The sequence below is a fragment of the Diplotaxodon limnothrissa genome, linkage group LG4 (assembly GCF_057381915.1).
Source record: "Diplotaxodon limnothrissa isolate DT_005_m linkage group LG4, D_limnothrissa_male_GT1.1, whole genome shotgun sequence".
NCBI lineage: Eukaryota > Metazoa > Chordata > Actinopteri > Cichliformes > Cichlidae > Diplotaxodon > Diplotaxodon limnothrissa.
The window spans coordinates 27,513,584-27,532,199 of record NC_140599.1 but is presented as its reverse complement, the minus strand read 5'-3'; the positions used below and the strand labels follow the sequence as shown (position 1 = coordinate 27,532,199).

General features: G+C 42.0%; 1 pseudogene; it reads left to right on the top strand.

The window, feature by feature from the left end:
• On the top strand, window positions 1-17,674 carry LOC146634050 (disintegrin and metalloproteinase domain-containing protein 11-like; annotated as a pseudogene).
• The last annotated feature ends 942 nt before the right edge of the window (window positions 17,675-18,616 follow it).

Genomic DNA, 18,616 nt, shown 5'->3' with positions numbered 1-18,616 from the left:
ATGAACTGCCCATCCCTGATCCCCTTTCGAGCTTTTCTCCGGCTGGCGGGCTGTCGCATCCTCTTCTTGCGCAGAGCTGCATGGCAACGGGAGGAGGAGGCAGCTCGGGATGAAGGAGGGTACCAGCGTCCCACGTGTCCTCCTCACCGCAGACCCAACGCATTGCTCTTCGGTTTCCCATCCCTTCGTTTCCGCATACTGCAGATTCGCATATACACACACATACAACCTCATCCATACACCCATACGCACCCGCGCAGGCTTGCGGAGCTATGATTCCGCGGTGCGCACTCTCCCGTTCCACACTATTTCTAAACTGATCACTCTCTAGGCCTGTATCCATCATCTCCGACAAAGGCCTGTCACTTCTTTTTTTCATCATTCTGATATGCAAATCCAAATTCTCTGTAGCAGTGTTGACCGGAGCTGAGAGGGCGAGTGATAGAGAGGGGGAGAGATGAGAGGAGGCACATCGTCAGATGTTTAGTAGATTGATTTTGGATCCTCGCCATCATTTGTGTGATTTTTTTAGTCTTTTCTTCACTCCGTCTGCCGGGTTCGTGACATCCTGCGGCTCTCCATGCTGTAATCCGGGGGAATATGTGAAGATCATGCTGGCGGTGTGGTGCTTCACGGTCTTTGCTGCAGTGGGCGAGAGGCTTGCAGTCTCAGGTAAGAGAGAGAGAAGCGAGCGAGGGGGTTTGGATCGAGAGAGGGAGAACCCCTTTCGTTTCCTTTGCATCCACTCTTTTTTTCACCGTGAACAGCACTTTTCGAACCCCGGTGTAGGCTCGTAATTTTACTGTAGCGGGATCTCGGTGCCAAACAGCCCACTGGCCTGAAAGCACAATTTGCTGCATCAACACATTCCCACTGCAGCCTCATTACCTATAACGTATCCATAACCATTTCAGACGAGCATTTAGGAAGAAACATCTACAGCACTAGAATATAACTACATTTTATTGCCCTGGGATGACGATTTGTGAGCCTTTCATTTGTATACTCACAATATGCAGGCTTATATGAGCATCCCTATTGTAGATAATTTAAGTAATGACAAGTATTCTAATTATTTTCCATCAGAGCGTGCACATCTAGCTATATCCACTATTTTTATAAAATACTATTACGGATAAATAATGTTCACTGTTAAATTAGGTCACCAAACCGTGAGCTTACAGATGAAGACGCTCACAGGCTGATTTGTTTTAAATGTGCATTACTTTGTGCTTGTTTTTTTATCCTTAAAGAAATCCCCGCTGCTCTGTTTGGGCAGGTTCACTTGTGTTGCTAACTTGCAGTGCCTAGTGGAAACACACTGTGAGAGTTTTCCTCTTGTATTACATACAGGTGTTGACAGGAACCTGGAGCAGGATGGAAGCATGTGGGACTGGTTTGCCCCAGTGGGCCGGGCGGAGAGTGGGGACACTGCAACCGAGATCATTTATCCAAAGCGCCTCATACAGCAAATCAAGTCAGAAGAAGAAATGGCTCATGACTACTTGGGTACCAGGGTGAAGAATAGCACCGGGGACACCTTGGTGAGCTTACATCCTTAATTCTGTTTATTCCCATGCTGTAAAGGATCCCAGACAAGGTTTTAGGACCCTTCCTAAATAAAAGAAACTGATACATTTCACTCTAAATTGAACAAAAAGAAACTATTCCACGTGAGTAATGCATAAATACATGTTTCAATGAGAACTTAAAAACATTTGCCCTGCACTAAAATCAATCATTTCCTGCATTTATCGAGGCATAAATGCAGGAAATCCTTGACCATTTCGACTGCAGATAACTGCATGCGTGTACAAGGGTGTGACAGCACCAGGACAGACTTTTATTTTGTTGGTGTCAACCTCCTTTTCCTCCCTGTCAGTAAAACAGTGCAGTGCTCAGCTCCCCACTGCTCATGCGGCTCCTGCTACACAGAGATAACAGCGCAGGGCGGTGTATTGCAGCAGCCTCTACTCCTTGCGATTTTGACCCATTTAGTCAGTGAAAATCCCTTTGAATGTGAAGTGAAGCAGCGTCCGGTGGGTGTTACCAAGAAGAGTTGTTGCTTGAAGCTATTTTTCCCTTCCCTAAATTTAAGCTGTAACCTCTAGCAACAAGTTATGAAACAACACTTGGCTTTCTTAATACGCACTGCTCAAATGCTGGTTAATCAAAGAGCTGTTTAAATGCCGCGCGATATATGAAGCGACCACCATCTCCACAGGACAAAGGTAGACTCTCTTGAAATAGTCGCATCATCTGATAACTCGGATGCCACGCTGAGTCTCTGACTTCTTTATTATTCAGTAGTGTGTTGAAGTATGTCCCATTAATTATAGAACAGGCCTGTGTAAGAAGTGCTGGATGGTCCAAGAGGTTTGAGCACTCTCCCCCATCCACTGTCTCTCCCATTCTTTCTCTCTCTCTCTCTGACAGTATATTAGGCTCAGTACACACACCAGAGTCACATGCTTCAAGATTTGAGTGAATACATATGCTATAATCTTGGGAAGAGATGGTGTCTTAAATAAGCATAACTATAATATGTTCATAAAATGGTTTTCCGTAGACAAGATTTCAAAAGTCTCAGCTGCCTCACTTGCTGTGTTTTGTTTTTTAAATATTTAAGATGCTCGGAATAAGAGACCAGATAAATTTAGAAGCAGCAGGGAGGGATGAGCTGAACTTGTTCTTTTTTTTCTGTCACATCACACTGTGTTCAAAAATAGATGAAGCAACATTTTGGCTGATTTGATTTATTTGGTTTTGCACATTGCGTTCATTTCGGCATAGCTTAAACTCTACAGATTATTAGATGAATATAGATTAGCATCTAGAATCAGATGTTCTCAAGGAAAAAGATAAAGGTATCATAAAGGTATAAAGTTATGGAGCAAGGCAGTTTGTGTGAGAGCAATGCTAGCATAAATCTTACAATGTGTTGTTTGAAGTGTTATTTTATGCAAGAATGTATATTGAACTTTAAGCAATTTACATTTCAGTATCCACAATGGCTTTAAAAGATCTGTAGCAGGTGGGGGCTGCTGGAGACGAAAATAATGATGTGACACAATTGAAGAGGAGTTTCTAAAAAGGACCTTTTAGTGTGATTGTTTCGGCTTTGAAACCAGCAACAATGAGAAAGCGACTGAGTGACAGATTCAGACAAATATGAACTTTTTTGATATTAAGTCTTTGTGATACCATCAGCAGCATCAGAGCAGCTACTTTGTCTTAAAAATAATGTCTTTCAGCCACGTCAAGAACAGTTAAATAGAAACAATCTAAAGCAGTAGAGCAGTGTTACTGTACAGGGACAGAGGTACCAAGCTGCAGCTTCTCCAAGACAATAGTAAGAAATCTGTTGTCTGTACTCAATGGAGGGAATAATTTCTGCATAGTGATGCGTTTTATTGTAAAAGCCCAGTGATTCACTGCAGCCGGTTCCTCCAGACTGAGTTCAAAGCCACGCTGGCACAGTCGAAGCTGCTGAAGAGACATACTGTTTGGTCCGCAGTAAATTTCACTCTCTCCTGCCCCTGCGGTGTCCTTACGTCCTCAAGCCTGGCAGCTGACCATCCGGGGACACAGCATGGCTGAATACATAGGAGTAACGCTTTCTCCTCTTCCTATCCTCCTGTGAAGACCTCCTCTATTTATCCTTATCACGAGACTCCAGCTTAGCTCCTAAACAGCCATAGCTCTGTGGAGTCAAGCTTGCCTGAAAGCTGGCAGCCAGTGCTGATCAATGCAGACTTTATAAATCATAATATCTCAGCTGCTGAGATGCTTTTAGACCTTACACTGTATTGATTCTGCTGAATTATTCATGAGACTTTTTCACAACCCTTCTGTGGCTTTCACAGAGTGACACATCTAACCACAATTGTTTTGTTACACTTTAATTTATCAGCTGTCAAATCCATCTCTCTAGCGTTTTTTTCTTTTTTCTTCTTTCAGCCTGTCCACTTGGCCCAGAGCTGTTTCCAAGTAGAAGCCTTTGGACGCACCTTCACTTTAGACCTGGAATTAAATCAGTTAGTATTACCCTGTAAATTCATCAGATCTGCTTTTTTTTTGCACATTTTGTATCAGTGGGTGCTCTTAATTTACTGCAGCTGTTCTAATTAGCATTTCCCCACACTTAAGCAAATGCACTTAGCGCCTCTATTATGTTTCATGTCAAGATGGGGAACACCAAATAAATTTGTGGGGAGAACAGACAGCAGAAAAAAATCCCAGTTTATTATTATTATTATTATTTCTGACTAGAAAGGATGCTGTTGCAAGTATTTATAATATCTTATCTCTCTTTGCAGCCATCTTCTGTCTTCAGATTATGTAGAACGGCACTTTAACCAGGATGGCAGTCCCTTTCAGTCTGTGGTAAGGTTTTCTGCATAAGGTGGGATGCTCACATGATTTCAGTGCATGAACGTGATTCAAAGCAGCATTATCAGCATATTAAAGAGAGTGACCAGAGCAGCAGTGCAACACTCACTTAAAGTTTTGCTTCCTCCTGACAATCCTGAACTGATATAGATCAGATTATATAACAAAATCCTTCGGCTCAAACTGTATTTATTTTTATTATTCTTATTTTAGAAGTAAAACACACTTTTTAAGCCATCTTTTTTAAAATTATTGTGCTGATGTTTTCTACTATTTGATCACAACCTCGTGCTTTTATCTATTTATGGAAAGTGCATTTCGTCCTCCCTGCTTTAGAAGTAAGCTCGTGAACATTACCGGTCTGCACATATGTGGGTTTGCCTATCAGTACGTATGCATGCCTCTCTGCTTTTCTCAGACTGCTGAGAAAGAAAGGAAGTGATCGCCCGTGGTGTAAAATCACAAGCCCACGGAGAGAATCGTCGAGCGAACGTGGAAACGGGATAAAACCTTGACATCTAACGATGAGCTGTGTGCTTGTCAGGAGGGACCAGTGGAATGTGACTGCATTGTGCAAGCCAGGAGGGATGGCTAATGTTTGTTTTTTTTTCTTCGCTTTTTCGTGGACAAATGTGCCACTCACTGCCCCCAGCACCCACCCACCCACTCAGCCAGCTCTCACATCCCCACCCACAATCATTTCGAACTCTCCTTCGGTCCTCCTGACCAATCACAAGCCTGTTTCCATAGCAACCAGTTAGCTCAGCAGTGTCATTAAGTTCTTGGCAGCGAAGAGAATGAAAGAAGACCGAAAGGGAGGGAAGAGCAGATCTGGAATGAGAGGAGGAGGAGGGGGATATATGGAGTAAAATGCCAGTTAATACAAAAGCAAGATGAGCTTTGGGATTGGGGAGGAGTAATTCTGGGGGTGTATGTGTGTTCACAGGCAGTCAGATTGTGCCTGGAGTGGTGAAAAGAGAGAAGGGGCGTGCAGGGTTGAGGCTGGAGACCTGTGGTTAGACCAGATTGTCCCTCAGCTGGATGGAGGCTTCATGTGATGATGCCGCTTCTTCTGGACATAGCAGGCATGATGCATTCAGGGCAGCACTTAACCAGAGTGATCCCTGTGATTAAAATACTTTCAAGTTCAAAGGCATTGTTTCCCTGAGCTGCTGTTGTGAGGTCAAAGCGCCCTGCTGAAATCAATTTAATCCAGGTGAATCAATGGTTCTCACATTTCCCGCTGGTTCTCTTCACCGCTTTAACCTTGCAAAGCAGCGTCAGTGCTACATGACAAGAGCAGATTCCTCTTTGGGTTTTTTTGCGTTTAGTCGCAGCCTGTTTGCTGTACAGTTACTCCACATTAAATTTTAAGAAATAACTGTGTGGGCAATGTTAGTGTTGATTTATTGAAGAGGTCCTTGGGCATGGTGTACTTCCAGCTCTATTGTCAGTAGAGTAAAGGAGTGGAGAACACGATACAAGTAGGTCATAAACTGTGCCACTAACATCTTAAAACAGGAAAGCACGGAGAGGTTTTTCCTCACTTCTCACCTATTGTGATATCAAATGATCTATGAAATTGTCCCTATGAAGCTGAGAGTGTGTCAGCAGAGGTTATTGTACTAAGCAGTGGTTCTTTGTCCTCACAGGGAGGGGAACACTGCTACTATCAGGGAAGGTTAAGAGGTTTACCAGAGTCCTGGGCAGCTGTCTCCACATGCCATGGCTTGTGGTGAGTTTGACAGTAGACCTTGTCTGTAACTTCAAATACTAACTTCCTGTGTGTTACAAATTAGCCTCCCAAGCTCACCCTTTATTCTTCATCTTGTTGGTGGTTCTCAGTGGCATGTTCTCTGATGGCTTCTTCTCTTACGGTATTGAGCCCTTTCACAATGACAGCAATCAGGTAAATGACCTGTGACTATAATACAGATTTTTATAGTTAAACATTTTTGTTTTAGGTCCTAATCTTAATATTTTCACTTTAGTATGATGGTGCTCACCTAATACGCAGGATGCCTGATATCAGACTTCCGGCCCATTGTCCAGGTATAAAGCCACACTTATCTTACATTCATGACACATTTGACTTCATTTAGGAAAGAACCTATGCCAAGCGCAATTTTTCAAAAGTCTGAAAATAAATGTCACTTTTTGATTCACAGAAGCTGCTCAAAAGCAGCCATTTTCAAAAATACAAAATCATTTCATAAAAATAGATCAAATCAAATTCATAAGAAATGGATAAATAAGCTGGGTATAATTAAATAATAAGAATAATTTTAAATATATTACATTCACAGTGTTCAAAAGGGAACCTGTTTTGTTCCTTTCCAACCTTGTTATGTTAAATTGCAGAGAGTAGCTTTGTATCATTCAAAGTTTGTGAAATAAGCATTTTTAGCTCCCTTCCTCCAGCCTTGAAGTCAACCTTCTTCTGATTGGCTGCCATTCCTGAACAGTAGTTGGGTCATAGCCCGAACGTCCTGGTTTGGATGACCACATTTGGCATATTTGCTCTCAGTGACATCACACAGAGCCAAGTGTAGAGAAAACATCTAAACTGAGCATTTAGAGTAGTCAGACACAGAGCTTTTGGTTCATAGGAACTCTCTGCGTATTATTTGAAAAATTTGCAATGTTTAACATTATTATTTGCTCTTGTAACAGTACATATGTTTCAGAAAATGAGTAAAATTATAACAGGTCACCTTAAAGATTCGATTTTTCATTGTTTAAAGCCAACTTGAGCTAATAATTTTCTGTCCTCTATCTTCCTTAAAAAGTAATATTTCCCTCTAACTGCCTGCAGCTCTGCTTTTTTATGTGTCCAGACTGTACAGAGGACAGTGAGTGGGATGGCAGAGGAGGTGATGGTGATGATGATGACAGACCGGACCAAGTGAGGGAGCAGCAGGCGTCTGGGGGTCTGCGACGGTCCAAGCGAAGTGTTCGCAAGCCCTCTGTGCAGACTGAGACCAAATATATTGAGCTGATGGTGGTCAATGACAATGATATGGTGAGTGCTAAAGGTTCTTGGTAGCCTGATGACTGTAGTGTGTACTGCTTAACCACATACCCCATGGTTTGTCCAGTACTTCTCCTTATTTATTGTCTAAAATTTCAGTGCCACAATCAATAAGGACATAAAATCTCCCCAAAATTACAAATGTACTTGTACAGAGAGGAGCAGTACCTAAATATCACCAGGATTTGCATGGCTAACAGTAAACAAGAATAGCTGCAAATGCTTGTCTGATAGCAGTTTGTGAGTAAAAAATAGCAAGTTAAAAGATAAATCAAATACAGAGCCCAGTAACAAGTAGAAATATACATTTTATCATCATAATATCAGCATTTAAATTAATACCTTTTTTTAGTGGCCAGCTCAACAAAGAAGGATGACACACTGCCACTTGCAGAGCAGTGACCAGGTGTTCTGCAGTATGGCTAATCCCACTCAGCTCCACTCAGGAAACCTTGCTACGCAAACAGAACCCACATAGAGCAACCCCTCAAGAGGGCCTGGGGCTGTCACATATTGCTAGTTGTACACAAACATATGAGCTTTTATTTTTATATAGCAACAAAGCTGCCAGAGGCCAGGCAGTCCAGTTTCATTAGCTCCAAGCTTACACTGACATCAGAATATGTTAGGACTGGACAGTGTACAGGTGTTCATATGCTAGTTGAACGTTTCTTAAAGGAATACAGACAAAGCAATGGATATGCAATAAGAAAAAAACTGTGACAGACTGACCTCCTTTGACAGGTAAGGATGGATAAGAGTCATGGTAAAACTATAAACATGAAGAGGCAGAGAGACTACAAACCTAGAAAACTAAATTAAAGAGAAATATCTGGCAGAATAGATGATATAGAGTGTAATCAAGGAAGTGGAAATAGGTGCATAATGAGACACAGGTGTAGACAATCAAGACAATCAAAAGGGGAACAAAAGACTCACAGGAAGACACAACAGATAACCCACTGCTGAAGTAAAACAGGGAACAAACTGAAAGGCACAGACAAACTACTAGGTACAGAGCTGATGCAAACTTACACTGAACAGAATGCAGAAAGAACATTGGGGGAACACACAAGTAACACACTGATGAAACTACAAGTCAAATACAACAGATTTCATTGTTAAGCAAAAAGCAATATTTGGATTTCATTTAATTAACCGAAACTTTGCCACTTCAGTTGACATTGGTCATGCAAGAAGTACATTGAAACATTCCATGTAACTCATTCCTTATATCACTTGGTCAGTACAAGTAAATCAAATTACATGTCTGATTGTGTATTTGTGTGTAGCAGAGCTGATGTGATCCATCTCTTAAGCCATCTGTGCGTCTTTTCCTCTACAGTTTGTACAGCTGCGTCGCTCAAGCAGCCAAACCAAGAACTTTGCCAAAGCTGTGGTCAACACGGCGGATACGGTAAGTGATCGGTTTGCAGGAAATTAATCCTCCTACTGCTAAACTCTGCCTTCTCACTTCGCCACCTGTCAATAAACACGTGTGTGTGTGGGAATGATCTGTCCCAGATGACACTTACAAAAAAATCAGACCAAAACACCAAATGAAGCAGTGCACTGATGGGCATTTTGTGGTCCTCAGATCTATCAGGAACAGCTCAACACAAGGATTGTACTGGTCGCCATGGAGACCTGGACCTCTAAAAATATGATGCCAGTAGTGGAAGACCCATTGACAACGCTGCAAAACTTCATGAAGTACAGGAAGGACAACATCAGAGAGCAGAGTGATGTAGTCCATCTTTTCTCGTAAGACCGTCAAAATAAATAAATAAAATTTTAATGGGAACTAAAGCTTATGTGATGTCTGGACTTGCAACTTTGGCTTTCCTGTGCTCACAGAGGGCGTAACTTTCATAGTAGCCGTAGTGGGACAGCCTACACAGGAGGGGTGTGCTCTCCAACAAGAGGAGGAGGAATTAACGAGGTAAGGAAAATATAACATGATTATAATTTTCTATTACACAGATAGGGTTTATTATAAATTTTAACCTAAAATGAGTAATCCATCCATCCATCAGTTTTCTTAATAGCTTATCCATTTGATGGCCACTAAAGGTTATCTCAGCTATCATAGCGCGAGAGGTGTGGTGCTAACTACTGTATTACTGTGAATCTCTAATTGGACTTATAATATAAATTGAAATTTAGTTGTAAAGCCAAATTTTAAGTTTTTATGTATTTTTGTTATAATATTAAAATCAAATCATCAATAAGTAGGACTAAGTTCTCTGATTTAAAACATAGCTGAAAATAATTTATATGAAGCATATATTTTCAAGTAGGTACAGCAAAAAAAGTTGCGAGACTGAACCTGCTCAGTGACTGGGGCTATTCTTTGTGCAGTTTTCATGCTCTACTCATGCTTATGTGGGATTCCTGTGGGTGCCCAGGTTTCCTCCCTCAGTCTAAAGATATCTGTGTTTGATTATCAGGCGATTCTAAATTGATTGTGTGGAGGTGAAAGTTGGCTGTGTCTCTGTGTTGGACTGGCAGCCTGTCCAGGCAGAGGGACCAGGTGTCCCAGCACAGCAGTTTTATCCTGTTTGTAAGTCGTAGAATCAGCACTGAGGCAGAGACGAGCTACTGCATAAGTTAGATGAGTGTAAGTATTCTAGGGTCTGTTGAAAAGTGAAGGACTAGTGGAACAGGAGACTGTTGCAGTAGAGAGAGGACAGAGGGAAAGTGAAGCTGTCAGTTTACTGGTCACTATAAGTTCCTACCCTCATATATAGCTAACAAGCTTTGGGTTGTGACCAAAAGAAATAGATCACAGACATAAGAAGCAGAACTGCAAGTATCTGTGTTCTCTTTTAGAGATAGCACGAGGACCTCAGCCATTTGGGAGGGACTCAGAGCAGAGGCACTATTCCTCCAAATTCAAAGAGCCAGTTGAGGTGGTTTGGGCATCTGGATAGGATGCTTGTTCAGTGCTTCCTAAGTGACGTGTTTTGTGCAAAAGCGTGTAACTATTGCAGTTTGTACTGTGCATTAAATGCAGGAGTTGTACACGGGGCCACAGGCAACAATGATTTCCTTTGTCATTTTGTGGTGGATAAGCTCAGTCTCTCACAAACGTGCTCCTGTGATTAGCCAGCACGTCATAGAGTGGGTGGGAGGTATTGTCCAGCATTGTCCTTGTCTTGGACAACATCCGCCTCTCCGGCAACACCTTAAGGGAGTCCAGCTCCATTCCCACAACATTAGTGGCCTTACCAATCAGTTGTTTTGAGTCTGTTGGCATCTGCCACTGCTGAGATTCCTGCCTCCACAACACAGATGTAAATGACAGGGGGAGGATGGATGGATGGATGGATGGATGGATGGATGGATAAACTCAACTTATGTGACTCACAATAAATATGTGTCGCAAAATATGTGTCCCCACTTCACAGCAAACTTTTACATGCATTCCATGTGAATTTGTTTCAGTATGGAAATGTAGGTGCGATGGCCATCACTTTGTGCCAGAGTCTTGGCCAGAACATTGGGATGAGGTGGAACAATGCACGTAACTCTGCAGGTAAGATAGAAGGAAAGCTTTATTTACAGGGAACTGTAAACCCAGCACTGGAGTGAATAGATTAACAAAGTAAGAGAGCAACATTGGTGCTGGTAGGATTAAGGCAGTGGGGGTGGAGGTGTTAGTGTCCCTGTCCAGCAGTTCTCTTCTGTAATTATACTCCTTCATTAGGTGATTAGTCACCTGCTTCCAAGAAGGAGGAGGTGGTGGTTAAAGCATCCTTGCCACTAAAGAATAGGCTCTATAACCATCAGTTGTATTTTTCAATGCCAAACACATAGCTCTATACTGTATCTCTTATCTTTATTTGTTATGAGTACAAGTTCATAATGTCTTGCAGCAGCATTTAAAGCATCACAGCTTAAGTTATAAATGAAGATCAGTGCATTATTTTATTCCTTTAGTTTATGTCTGTCATCTTTGCCGTTCTTCACAGGAGACTGCAAATGCCCAGATGCCTGGGTGGGATGCATCATGGAAGACACAGGGTAAAATCCCTTTAAGCTACAGTTTTGTCTTACTAATTTCCCTGACTTAAAAAATGAAACACCTGTAACAGAGAGAAACTTTAAATTTTACTGTCTTTCGATTAGTCAAGCCAGTGATAATCACCGAAGCATTTGATGCTTTGTGCAAATTTGCTGAAACATAAGACATCAGTGTGCCGGTCACCGTGTAAGAATTACAAATGGTGAATTGAAAGTATTTACTACATGAGTGATTTGGATTTAGCTCCCCTTGCCAGATGGAACAATAAAGATTTCAATTATTCATTTGAGTAATATCTTACTACAGATGGTAACATTTCTGTCAGATTGCGACGTGATGGCACAGACACCCACAATGGATCTGGCATTCCTTACTGACAGAAAAGTATCATGCTGTTTTTATTTTATTTCCTTGTCATGTAGTGTCTTGATCTTCCTTTGTGTTTTTTTGTCATCACAGATTCCATCTGCCCAGAAAGTTTTCTCGCTGCAGCGTTGACGAGTACATCCAGTTCTTGCTCCAGGGAGGTGGCAGCTGCCTGTTCAACAAGCCCAACAAGGTGAGGGCCATGTGGATATGTGGCCTGTGAAATCTTTTTTTAAATCAAAATACATATTTAATTCGGAGTCGCACATTATTTTTTTGCTTTAATCCTTTGAATAACCTTTACTTAATCTTTTACCTTTGTCTCTTTTAGCTCTTGGACCCTCCTGAGTGTGGGAACGGGTTTGTGGAGCCAGGAGAAGAGTGTGATTGTGGATCCCAGCTGGTAAGTAGCTGGCTAGACTGGTTAACCTACTGGAAACAGGTAGCGTCTCCACATCATGTCTATGTATGGGCCCCAAATGGTGTCTTGTTTTCTGGAACTCAGCTGTTTTCATGTCTGTGGTGGCAGGAATGTGCCCGTAGGGGAGGAGCCTGCTGTAAAAAGTGCACCCTTACCCATGATGCCATGTGCAGTAACGGACTCTGCTGCAGTGGCTGCAAGGTGAGCAGCCCTGTATTACAAAGAGCCTGAAAAGTAAATTAAACTGACTGAGTGAAATTTGAACATCAGGTTTACTTTGTCAGAGCATTTATAGTATTTTTCTCCTTTATATGTTATCAAAACTTCTGAAATTTAAAAGATTCAGAAAGTCTTAATTTATGCTGGTGCGGTGACAAGAACAAGAAGTGTGTCATGTTTCTTATGACTCACAACATTTTCAGACTTCTCAGCCTGTATGGTTGCGCGGCATGCATTAAAAATCACCCATATGACAACTGATTGACATGTTTGTCTGATGCCTTTTTTTTTTCTCTGATGCGTGTTAGTATGAGCAGAGAGGCGTGGTGTGTCGACAGGCTGTGAATGACTGTGACATCCCGGAAACTTGCACTGGAGACTCTAGCGAGGTAGCACTCTCTGTACACAACACTGAAAACTGTAAGATCACATAAAACGGCTTCCAGTTCATGATGTACTTTCCTACTTTTGCAGTGCCCTCATAATGTCCACAAGCTAGATGGATACATGTGTGATAATAGTCAGGTAAGAGATGGTTTTGGCTGTTTTCTAATATGCAGTTGAGTTTGTGGTACACTAATTAGCACTGTTTCACCCCTTTAGGGACGATGTTACAGTGGACGATGTAGGACACGTGATGGACAATGCAAGGGGCTCTGGGGCTATAGTATGTGTTAAACACATCCACAGCATCTCTTCCAGCATATGACATTTTTATTTTACTAGTTTAGTCTGATTCTGATAGTTAAAATATGAATATGTATATTTGTTTGTTTTTCCCATCTCAGATTCAGCAGACAGGTTTTGTTATGAGAAGCTGAACGCTGAGGGGACAGAAAAAGGAAATTGTGGCCCCGGTCCTGATGGCCAAGGCTGGCTCCAGTGCAACAAGCCGTAAGTGGCAAATTCCCGATTCTCTTTTTTGGTTTTCTTGCACTGTATGTTAGCATTTTCCTTATTATTGCACGGTCTGAATTTCAAGTGTCTCTTGAATGGTGGCCTTATTTTAAGATTTTCCACCAATTTCACTGAAAAGATTCAAAAGATTCAAACATAAAGAAAAGTGAGGAAAAATGGGCACATGCAATACTGTGCATGTGCCCAAGACAACAAGCAGCTGGACAGTGTCCAGAGAGACAACAAAAAAGGCTCCACAGAGCCTGACCCTTCCAGACATCCTGAAAATAGCAAAAGTTTGAAAATTAGAGGGATTCACACACCCCCAAAAAATCCACCCTGGCTGTGGCTCAGGAGATAGTCTTCCACTAATTAAAAGGTCTGTGATTCAATCTCTGAATCATTCAGTCCTCAAAGAGTCCTTGTGTGCAATCTCAACCAATTTACTGATGCATCAATCAGGAAGTCATTCATAAAGTTCTGTAAGGATGGAATAAAAACTCTGTCTATATGTGTATGAATGTGAAAGAGTCACCTGCTCATTCTAGGCGTGACCTGAACATAATCCTCAGTTGGCCTGTCAGTAAGGAAAAATAAAACTTCTATAAATGTATAGAAATCTATAATACATTTATGAATTGCACTGTTGGTGAAATGTCATGTTCCTTTTTTCTTATTGCATCGGCTTCTTTTAGAGATGTTTTATGCGGGTTCCTGTTCTGTGCTAATGTGACAATGAAGCCAAAGTTTGGAGACCTCCAAGGTGAAGTGACCAGCTTCACCCTCTATCACCAGAACAAGTACTTGGACTGCAGGTAGTCACATTAAATTCATCCAATCAGTCACAAAGGCTGTTGTCCATTAGTATCCCTTGGTGTTGTAATTCTAACTCTGTCCTATCTATCTCTCATGTTTGGATGCTTCAATTAGGGGTGGCCATGCTCTGCTAGAGGACGGCACAGACCTGGGCTATGTGGAGGATGGCACTCCATGTGGTCCCAACATGATGTGTTTGGAGAGACGCTGCCTCCCTGTGGCTGCATTCAACCTCAGCACATGCCCAGGATCCAACTTCGGACACATTTGTTCTGACCATGGGGTAAAAGAAAAAAAGACAAAGCTAATATCTTCTCATTTTAGAGTGACACTGTCGATTTTTTCAGTCTAAATTTGAATGAAAAATTAATGTTTTTTATGTGAACTTTAACTGTTTCAACACCCTTTTAAGCATCACACATAGGACCTGCTTGAAGAACAGGCTTACGTTGATTATGTTGATCAATACCAAATCATTTTAATGTTCTTATATTCAACTGCCCCGTCTTTCTCTTAGCAGATAGCTAATTGGGCCTCTCTCCCATCAAATCTCTTGCAGACCTGCAGTAATGAAGTGAAGTGTATCTGTGATAGGGACTACACCGGGAAGGACTGCAGTGTCTTCGATCCCATCCCTGAGCCCACGGTCGCAACAGGCCCAGAGAAGAAAGGTCCATAGCAACTCTCACCCTGTCCATGTCTCTCTTTCTGTCTGCCTCTCACATCCCCCTCATAGTCTCTACCCATCATCCCTTTAGCTTCTTCATGTACTGAAGTCGACTACCTCACATTGGACAAAAAGGATAGTTTACCTGAATATTGTGAGGAAGTTAATTTTTAGACCACACAGTGTTATCCTTCCTGCTGAGTCTTGGTTTCAATGTTGAAAGATTGTGTGGGTGTGTTGAGACACATTTATCCATTAGAGCATGTGTATGTAGTGAATGTGTGTGTGTGGTGGTACTGTGTGCTTTGCAGGCACTGCGGTTTTCAAGTGTCTTCCTTACTTTCTTGCAGTCTGCCAATGACACAGAGCAATTGAGCAGCTGCTGCTCTTATAGAGCCAAAAAAGCCAAAGCCACCCTTGAGCAGGAGGGTGTCCAGCTGAAAGAGCAGGAGAGGTGGAATGAGAACAAAGTAATAAAACACTCTCTCCTTTGTATTTTTGTTACTGTTGTCTTCCTGACTTCCCTCGCTCACCCGCCTGTTCTCCCATCTCCACCCCATGGGCTGGTTACTTCCTCTTTCCCTGCATCTCTCTTTCTGTCTGCAGGTATCTTGCCATCTTTCTCTCTCTCTTTCTCCCTCTCTCTAGTTGATGTTGTTGATGTACAGTGTTGATGCTGTCTTCTGACGTGTGTTTTTTAGTGGTGTTGTTTTGTTTCTGCCCCTCCTCTTCCTCCTCCTCCTCCTCCTCCTCCGCACCCTTCCTTCCCTCCTCCTTCCTCTGCGCAGGTCCAAGTGGCACCAATATCATTATAGGGTCCATCGCAGGTGCTATTCTCCTGGCAGCTATAGTCCTAGGGGGAACAGGATGGGGATTTAAGTAAGAGTTCTGGCATGCCTTTCTGTACCTGTCTGCTTCTACCTAAAGGACGTCCCCGCCCCTCCCACTCTCACGTTTATGAACTAGATGCCCATTTGCAACTCACTGCCCAGCCCAGGGGAGGGGAAATGGGGAGTCAAGTCTGAGACGTGCTAATGCTTGAACCGCTTTTGGCTTTTAAGATCCATACAAAACACAACTACGCTGTAATCAACTCTGAGCTCCATCCTGCACCTTTCCTCCCTCTCCATCCTCTTTCCAGACCCATTTTTTTAGTAATGACAGGGCAAGACATGTTTTTTGCCAGGAACCACTACAGCCCTTTTCTCAAGTCTACTAGAACAGACCTGACTTACCCTACTGGTGCCACATTTTCCCCCACCTGTTTACTCTCCATGTAAAGACTAAAAACGTTTTTGTTTTGTTTTTTTGACACTGGGTTTACCTAAGCATTCATTTTGTCATATACTCTTACGTTGGTGCTTTTAAACACCTGCATTATCCCTTTTCTCTGTAGGCAGCATCCTAACCTCAAATGCCCTTGCTGAAGTGCTCCTTCCGCACTATTCCACCTATGCATGCTTGCTATTATGCACTACTTATGGTCTGACCTAAAAGGACTACTGCTGCTCTAATACACAGTCAGTACATATGATATATGATGTATATGATAATTCTTTGATATATAGACAACAGTAAATTAAGAAGCAATAAGTGATTCTTAGTTTATAGAATGCAGTCAGTCCTTTTGGGGCCAGAAGTGTCTGTGCATGTGTGCATGTGTGCATGAGCCATAAGCAAAGTTTTCTCTTCCTAATCATACTGCTGGCTTACTGGGTAATATTATCAGGCATAGCTGTGGCAGACTTCTGTAGACCTGCTGCATGTGATGTGATCACTACAATGTGATGAAGATTTAGGGAAGGACTGGTAGATGAATAATGGATTGAGTCATTGTTTGAGTCATGATGGAGCTAATTCTGACTTGACTTGAGGCAGTTTGACAAGAAGGAAACTCTTTTTTTTTTTAAATCCTTAAGTCCACTCTAAGTTGTGTTTACTTGCTTTGCTACTTACTTTGCTTTTTACATAGAATTATAACTTGCAAAGCACATTAATTCTTATTTGTGTGTCATGAGTTCTTCATTTCTTTTATCAATACTGACTTAAGTATCTCCACATTTTGTCTTCTCTCCTGGCGTTCTCATGGGATGCAGGAACATTCGAAGAGGAAGGTATAATATATCACCATGTAATCTGTACACAGAGCTGCATCCTAAAAATATCCCACTATCTCATCCCAAACTCACTCCGCATGGCTGCTGACACAGTAATCCACCATCTGAAAATCATCTCCACAGAACTTATTCAATCCTTTCCATTTCAGTTCTCTCCTTTTTAAAAAAATTTTTAAAAATACTTTAGATCATTCCTATTACACCAGCTACAAAACAGTAAAGCAAAATAGCTTCTCTCATCGTCATCTCCTATCACCTATATCAGCATATCTATATTAATAAGTGCTTAATTTTCACTTGTCTTTCAGATCTGGTGGAGGATAAGATCTGTCTGTCTTTCTGTCTCTGTGTCCTGTCCACTTCTGTCTTCCTCCTCGCACTGTGTCATTTCACGTTGAAGAAGAGGGGAACAAAAAAAAAATAGGTCTTCCACTACTGTCCCACAATATCTCCAAAACCTCTTCCGAGCATCGTTTCCTCCACGATCGCGTCTGCTCCTTTCGTCTGTCCTCCTGGGACCTGTGGAGCTCCTCTCACCATACCAGCCAAATCATACTCATGTGGCTGCTGCCAGCAGGCCACTGAGGATTACGTCCAGGCCACGCCTAGAGCAAGCAGGTGGCTCTCCCTGTGGGAGACACCGGGGTCTTCCTCCAGTCCAGTGGCTATACGAATGTGCTTTGGTGTCTGTGTACCTCTTCTCACGTCTCGGACAGTCTGATCAAGAACATATCAAAGGTGGACCAAATGAGACACGTCTTTCCAATGCCTGCCTGCACATAAACTAACCCGGCCGTCACTTGAGTAAATGCTGGACTAGCACACACAGACTGAAATAACATAACAGGGGCTGTATTGTTTCCTTTTTTTCTTTAAGGAAACGGACCTAAGATACAGTTCCTCCGAGGTCCAGACGTTGACAAGGTGCATCTTAAAATGGACAGAAATTAGTTTTTAATCTACAACATTTGGCAACGTTGAGATAACTTTAACAAAAAGAACACTGTTGTTAGCATGTTTTCCAAAGAAAAGGTGAGTAAGGACTGACTGATCGTAGAAGCTGTTTGTTCTGGATTGCAGTTTGAGTCTTAACTTGAGGCATCCTACCTGCCCACCAATCTCCCACACCCTCAAGTTTTCAGGTACAAAAAAAGGAAGCTAGGTGTTGTGGTTTTGGGATCATTAAAAAAAATATCATATATATGAAGCAGCAGAGACCGTAACTTAGTGTTTTCGATGACAGACCGACCAACATACATTCCACAATATCTGTCTGTGCGTGTTCACCACTTTTGGGCCCAAAGTTTGTACGCTTAGGAAGTTTACTATGTCTGTCTGCTCAGGAGTGAATGTATGGGTGTAAGAGGTTTTTAAAGAAAGTAAGAATGTGTGTGTTTACATTAATGTTATGGGGCAGTTGTGTCTGTGTACACCTGAACATTCCTCCCATCACTGGTTTTTACCTCTAGCAGATCATCTCTTTCTACAACCTGTTGTGCGCTGCAGCCACGCACCCTAAAGGCAGCACAGAAAGAATTCAACATGCCATGTATCTACAAAAAAAAATGAGCACTAGCCAACTGTATGCACACCTATTTGTAAATATGTGCAAGATATACTGAATGTTAAATGCAATGTATGAAGATTTATTTAAAACTATGCT